Source organism: Bubalus kerabau, chromosome 6 (assembly GCF_029407905.1).
Source record: "Bubalus kerabau isolate K-KA32 ecotype Philippines breed swamp buffalo chromosome 6, PCC_UOA_SB_1v2, whole genome shotgun sequence".
NCBI lineage: Eukaryota > Metazoa > Chordata > Mammalia > Artiodactyla > Bovidae > Bubalus > Bubalus kerabau.
Genome location: NC_073629.1, coordinates 100,411,766 through 100,418,996, shown reverse-complemented (window position 1 = coordinate 100,418,996; position 7,231 = coordinate 100,411,766).

Sequence of the window (7,231 nt, the reverse complement as noted above, 5' to 3'; positions counted from 1 at the left end):
TGCTAATCCTTGTTTGGGTATTAGAGGTGTCAGCTGAGAAGGATTTTAGATGAGGTTAAGCCTTCTCCCTTCTTGGAATTTGCATCGTAACTGAGGGCCCTGAAAAATCTTTCAGACTCAGAATCAAGTAAAGCTAGGAAGATGGAGCTCCAGGGAGTAGGACTCTTAATTAGCTTCCATGTGTGCTGTTTGGTTCCTGCCTGCTGTTTATTCAACATTCAGTACTTGCTGAGGCTTGGAGGCCTTAGGTACCTGGGTTTCTTCCCTTGGCCTCCTGGGTAGCCAGTCTGGTGCTAATTAAATGCTAAGCAGTGATAATTCAAGGGGATAGCGTCTCCTGCACTTGGGGTCGAAGTCTATTTGGGGACAGAGAGACGCAGATAAGAAAAGCAGAGATCTGCTTTGGAAAATAGTTTATCTCCTATAATTGAACGTTTACCTACAACTCACTTATTCCAATATTAGGGATAAATCCAAGAGAAACTCTTACATGTACATCAGGAGATACATACAAGAATGTTTTCATAGCAGCCCTGGTCACAAAAGCAAACCCAAATACCCATGAGCAAGAGAGTGGACAGATAAACTGGAATGTTCACACAGTGGAATATTATTCTGGTTTCGAAACAAGTGAACTACAGTGACACATAACAATATGAATGATTCTTAGCAATAAAATATTAAATGTTTAGTCCCAAAGATTAAATGTAGCATGATACTTAAAAAAAAAATTCTTCTTTTTTGTTATTATTTACACAGAGTATAATTTATCAGTACTAAACGTACCATTTAAATGTGTTTGATAATTCCTTATAATAGTATAACCATCATCACCATAAAAATATAGAAAACAATTCCATCTCCTAAAATGTTTTCCTGTGCTCCTTTGCACTTAATTCCTTTCCCTAATCCCTGGTTCCAGGTAATCACTGATCTGCTTTTTGTCACTGTAGTTTTGCCTATTTTAGAATTTCACATTATGGAAAAGAGTTGATTTACAGCTGGATTGGAAAAGCTCTATCTATCTGGATGTCTGGTTTTTCACTGTTGGCCCAGATAAAGGCATTGGTATTTCTGTTGTGCTATTTAAATCTGAACTTCCCCTGGTGACTCCCAGGGTTATTTTATTTACTGACTGTTTACAACTGGTGTAACTGGTTATATACATGTGACTTGACTACATGACCGGAACTTGACTACAAAACCCTGCTAAGAACTTCTGATTTGAGCTCTCTCACAGCCGAGATTCTTCACATAGATCATGGTGATTCAATCCAAATACAGAGTACTTTGCTTCACAGCCTTGCTAATACTTGGTATTTTAAGTTTTAAATGTCACATCCTGTCCCAATGCAATATGACTTTGCCATTTCCTTCCCTAAGACACAGTCTGTTTCCTCACCCCTTTAATCTGGGCTAACTGTATGATTTGCTTGGACCAGTTAAGTTTGGTGGAATGAATGCTGTGTGAGTTCTAAGTTTAGGCCTCAAGAGACCTTGCAGCTTTCACTGTTACCTTGGCTCTTTTTTACTGCTATGTGAAGAAGCCCAGGCCAGCGGCAGGAGACACGTGATGGACACCAAGCTAAGACCTTCTAACCTCAGCTAAGTGGTTAAATAACCCAAACCGCATGAGTGAACCCAGTCAAGACCAATATAACTTGCTGATGCTTAGAATCATTAGCAAACAAAATGGTTGTTTTTAAACCACTGAGTTTGGGCATGATTTGTTACACAGCAACAAAGATTGACACATGGAAAACCCAAATCCATCATTTACTTACCTGCTTCTAATTCTTTGTTCTTTCTGCATTGCCTGCAGGGTCAAGTTCAAACTCTGCCCTGGCCCCTGGTTGTTGATTGTGTTTCATCTCCCTATCCCCCAATGCACCCTTCTCTCACTAGTCATTTGTGTATCCCAAGTGTAACCTATCCCCTATGACCTCTGTGTCATGATACATTGTCTTTTCTGTCTAAATACCCTTTTCTCTGTTCTTGCTAGCCCAGATTTCCATCTCCTCCAGGAAGCCTTCTCTGATTCCTTTAAAGAAGACTGAGTTGTTCTTTTTCTGTGTTTCCCCTGCCCTTTGTATATGTTATGAATATAACGCTTCCCTTGTGTGGTTTCTCTCCTCACCACAACCCTGAACTGAGAGTTATTCAGGGCAGGAAGCGCGTATCTATTTTTGTATCTCTAACCCCCCAACACCAATATGTTTGGTACATATAAGGTGTAAGTACAGACTATCATGTGGTAGATCTAATCCTAGATACTAGAGAGAGGGGTGAACAGAACAGACAAGTCGTTTTTCTCAAGGGATGTACAACCTAGTGGGCAAGATGGAAAAGAAACTGCAAGTGAATTACAAGTAAATTACAAGGGAGCAAAGTATTGAGAGAAGTGTAGAGTGCTTATCACCTGGGAGACCTAATGTAGCATGGTGGAGTGCGTGCGTGCTCAGTCGTATCCAACTCTGTGACCCCATGGAATGTAGCCCACCAGGCTTCTCTGTCCATAGAATTTTCCAGGCAAGAATACTGAAGCGGGTTGCCATTTGCTACTCCAGGGGATCTTCCCGACCCAGGGATCAACCCCATGTCTCCTGTGTCTCTCTCACAGGAGGGAGGGTGGCAGATGGATTCTTTTACCACTGAGCCACCTGGGTGGCTGGGAGGAAGACGTGTTCAGACAGACCTGGGGATGAGGAGGAGAGGGATGTGTGTATATGAGAGGTATCTTCCAGCAGAGATAAGGGGCCATGTGACTGAAGCTTCTGAAACAGGAGAGGCTACATTCTGGAACCTGAAAGGTCTAGTGTGTTGCAACATGGAGAGAAGGGGATGCTTGTGAAATATGAGGTTAGAGAACAGGCAGAAGCCAGCGGGCTCTGAAGCAGCGAATACTTAGAGTAATTGGAAGCCATTGTAGGAGTTTTAAGCTGGGAAGTGACCTGATCAGATTTCCAAGGGCCTCCCACTGGGAATATAATTATCAATAGTAGTTGCTGAATGAGGAAGTTAAATAATGACATAACAGAAAATGTTTCTGAAGGTCAGTCCAGTACTTAAGCTTCCTTAGCCCTCCCCTCTGAGTAAACAGAGCTGTGGAACTCCCTGCTGCTCGTACTGAAGTTTAAGGTGCCACACCAGGGGGCACGCTGGCAAAGTCAGATGTACCCAGAAGGGTGACCAGGACGGAGAGGCAACTGAAGGTGCCATCCTGGAAAGAACAACTGGGAGCATTAAGCCAGGAGATGGCTGTTCTCTTGCTCTTTGTACCTCCCCTGCTTGACCCGTACCTGCTTCACCTGCACCCTACTCACCTGACCTTCCTACATACTTGCCCCAGGCCATATTCTAACTTTAGACCCTGTGACAGCTTATCAAAGGGGTGCTGAGGAGCCTGCCCTTCTGCTAGTTTCCCTGTAATCAGTGAGCCAGACTCACATCGATTCTCCTTGAAATGGCAACCCACTCTAGTATTCTTGCCTGGAAAATCCCATGGACAGAGGAGCCTGGCTCCATGCGGTCGCAAAGAGTGAGACATGACCGAGCGGCTGAGCACACATCCCTGGCAGCAAAGACTGCAGTCAAGTCCTGGACAACCGTGGTGGAGTATTGCTCCAGGATCTTGCTTGAGGTGTGTAAACTCCCTCTATCCATTGAGTCAAGGATGTCTCTGCCACTGGGGGGAAGAAAGTGAAAGTGAAGTAAAATTGCTCAGTCCTTCCCGACTCTGCGACCCCATGGGGTGTAGCCCCCCAGGCTCCTCTGTCCATGGAATTTTTCAGGCAAGAATACTGGAGTGGGTTGCCATTTCCTTCTCCAGGGGATCTTCCCGACCCAGGGATCAAACCTGGCTCTCTTGCATTGCAAGCAGATGCTTTACCAGCTGAGCCACCAGTCTCCCTTTAAACTAGTGCTTTCTGAACTGTGGTTCACAACCATGATTTATTTGTGGTCATGGAGTTAATTTTGTGGGTATGGGAGGAATGAGGACTTTTCGGAAATAGTTACTCCTCTTCCTGAAGGAAAGGTTACTCCTCTTCCTCAGAAGGGTTGCCTCTCCTCTACCTCTGTGGTTAGCTATGTGACTTGGTTTATGAAATATTAGTGGAAGCCTTGTCTTCTATATTTCTGGATGGAAGCGTTGGGAGTGAACCTTGGGTTTGCCTTGTCATTCCCACCACAGTGATCATGGAAACATATGTTACGATGGAACCTACATCAGCTTGAGTACTTAAGTGACTGTTGAGCAGAAACCCCTGTGGACCTGCATTAGACATGTAGTGAGAGTGAAAAATGCTGTGTTCAGCCTCTGAGAGTTTGTGTGGTTACTGAAGTATAACTTGGTCTCCTTTTTTTTTTCTTCTGGCTGTGTAGCTTGCAAGATCTTAGTTCCCTGACTTAGGATTGAACCTGGGCCTTTAACAGTGAAAGCATGGAGTCCTAACCACTGGACCACCAGGGAAGCCCCTAACTTGGTCTTTTTTCACTGATAGAGCAGGCATGGATCAGCTCCTTATTTTCTCACTGATATTTTAAAAATCGAAGTATAGTTGATTTACGATATCATGTTAGATTCAGGTGTGTAGCAAAAAATGATTCAGAAACATATATACACACACATATATATGATACTTGAAAAAATTATTTTCCATTATAGGTTATTACAAGATACTGAAATATTGAATATAGTTTCCTACAGTATACAGTAAATCTTTGTTACTTATCTATTTTATGTATATTTTAAACAAAAGAATAGAAAATATCAGACACAAGCCAATCTATAGTGACAACAGACAGTGGTTGCCTGGAGAAAGCTAGATAACACAGGATCATGAGGAAACTTGGGGATGATGGCTATCTTTATAGTAGTAAAGATACCAGTTATGGCTCAGAATTTTATATGGTAAACAAAAGATAGTACACCCCCAAGGCATGAAGGCTGGCTGACTCTGAAGGAGTGGCCAATAGTAATGTATACAAATCTATACATATGTAAAAAAGTCATAAAACTGTATACTTTAAATATGTGCAGTTTATTGTACACCAATTATATCTCAATAAAGCTATTAAATATATGCACCCAAAACAAAATTTTAAAAGATCATATACAAACAAAAAATAGGCATTAAATTATAAGAGTTGTTTTATGGGTGGAGGGAAGATAAGATTGGGGAACAAAAAGAGTAAATAGATAAGATATGAGAGGGACTTGGATGCATCAATGATGATATTGTCCTGTGAACAGAAATGAACTCAGCCCTCTGCACCTGATGAGATGAATGGATGAATGAACTAGTAGGAAAGTGACTGGTTGTATGCCTTTCTTCCTGAGTTGTGTCATTCTTACCTCCCAGGAGGCTTTTTCCCTGACCCAGAGGGCTGACTGATCAGGAGAGGGAATGTGACCAAGAAGTGGGCAGGTTGACTGAGACTCCTACAAAATCACTGTCCCTTTCCCTTTTCCCCCTGCTTTGTCTGTTCTAGGGGACAGAGTCACTTAGTTCCTCTTTGTTTTGTTCCTCACAAGCCCTGATGCCCTTAGTGGCTGCTCTTCTCAGACAGGGGCACTTCGTTTAGAGAGTATTTCTTCAGACTTGAACCTGGATTGTTTATTTATTGAAGGGGGCAGGGAACATCCTGAAAGTCACAGCAGTCCCAAACAGTACTCTGTATATTCCAAGACTGTCCTCATGGTCCGTTCCTGCTTGGACCTTCCCCAGGTCTTTCTTGGGGGAAGACCCTGGCTCCCTCTGGTGTCTTAGACTGTTTCCTTTTCCTTCAGTTTGATATCACCTGCTTGCTTTCTATCTTTTAAAAATTTTACTTCTTTTTGTTTGCTTACCAGTAATACCTGTGTTATTATTTTAAAAATATGTTTTTCTGTTATTTTAATGAAGAAGGTAAATGCATGTACTTCATCTGCCATCTGGAACCTAAATTGGGTCTTAAAGGATGAATAGAAGTTTGCCAGGCAGTGTGTGCTGCAGGATGAGGGTGAAAATTATGGGGGAACATCGGTCATTAGAGATCAAAGGAAGGGTGTTCAAAGGAGAAAAACACTGGGGCCTAAAGTGTTTGAGGAAGGCTGAGAAATGAATACAGTTCATTGTACCTGTTACCATCCTTACAGCCTGCCAGTCATCATTAGATACCGAGTTTTAACTCTACCAGTATGTTTACGCAACTCACAGAAGCAGATGAGGGCACCAGCTGGAACTGTGGGCTCTGTCTCTCTTAGGGGACCCCATTTGTGATGGAAGTTGTAAGCAGGTTGTCGCCAGCTTGAGCAGAAGCCAAAGAGCTTGGTAGCTGAATATCCAGACTTTCAGTACAGTGACATCAGAGTCACTGAGGACAACAGCCCCACATCTTCTGGTTTCAAAGGCATTCACCTTGGTAGAGCCAGGAATTGCAGATTCCAGCCCAAGAGAACCAAGGGCAAGAGCCCTCTTTGGGTTGTACCAGGGTTCAGTAACAGGCAGCCCTAGAGAGAAAGACCGGAGTCACTTGAGGGAACCTTGGGTGCGCAGGTTTGTTTTAGGCAAAAATTCTGCCCATCTCTGGTCAAAATTCTGAATGTCCCTCAAAGGTATACTGATTTTATAAAAAGCCATCCTCACTTTGTAGAATGATTCCCCAGGTAAGTTATTTAAGATAGATTTATGTGTTAAGATTTGATTTATATACAACCTACCAAGAATAAGCCTTCTGTGAAATATGAGGTAAATATATTATGTCCTACTGATGCTTCTCAAGAAGGGAGGCATGTGCTTTTCTCCATGTCTGGTTTTCAAAAATTGGTTTGCCACCCACGAGATGTTTTCTTCCACACTGTCTTGGATACAAACTTAGGGCATACAAGCTGACTCAATACTCATACTGATGTCCCCAGAGCCAAGTGAAAAATATGTAGCTCTCAGGATCAAAATAAAACATTTCTCTAATAAAATTGCTATTGCTATAGCTCATGTTTAGTCACATTATTTTACTCTATTTTATTTTTTAGCCCTTGCTATACTTTGGGCACTGTTCTAAACACTTTACTAAAATGAACTCATTTAATTCTCAATAACCAATGAGGTAGTACAGTACCTCCATTTTACAGATGAAGAAACTCAGGGGCAGAATGGCAAAGAAACTTACCTCCCAGTTTCAAATAAATTTAGGAGGGAGAAAGCATTTTGTGTATATTTGAAGGATGGCATGGGTTAAAACAGGTTGA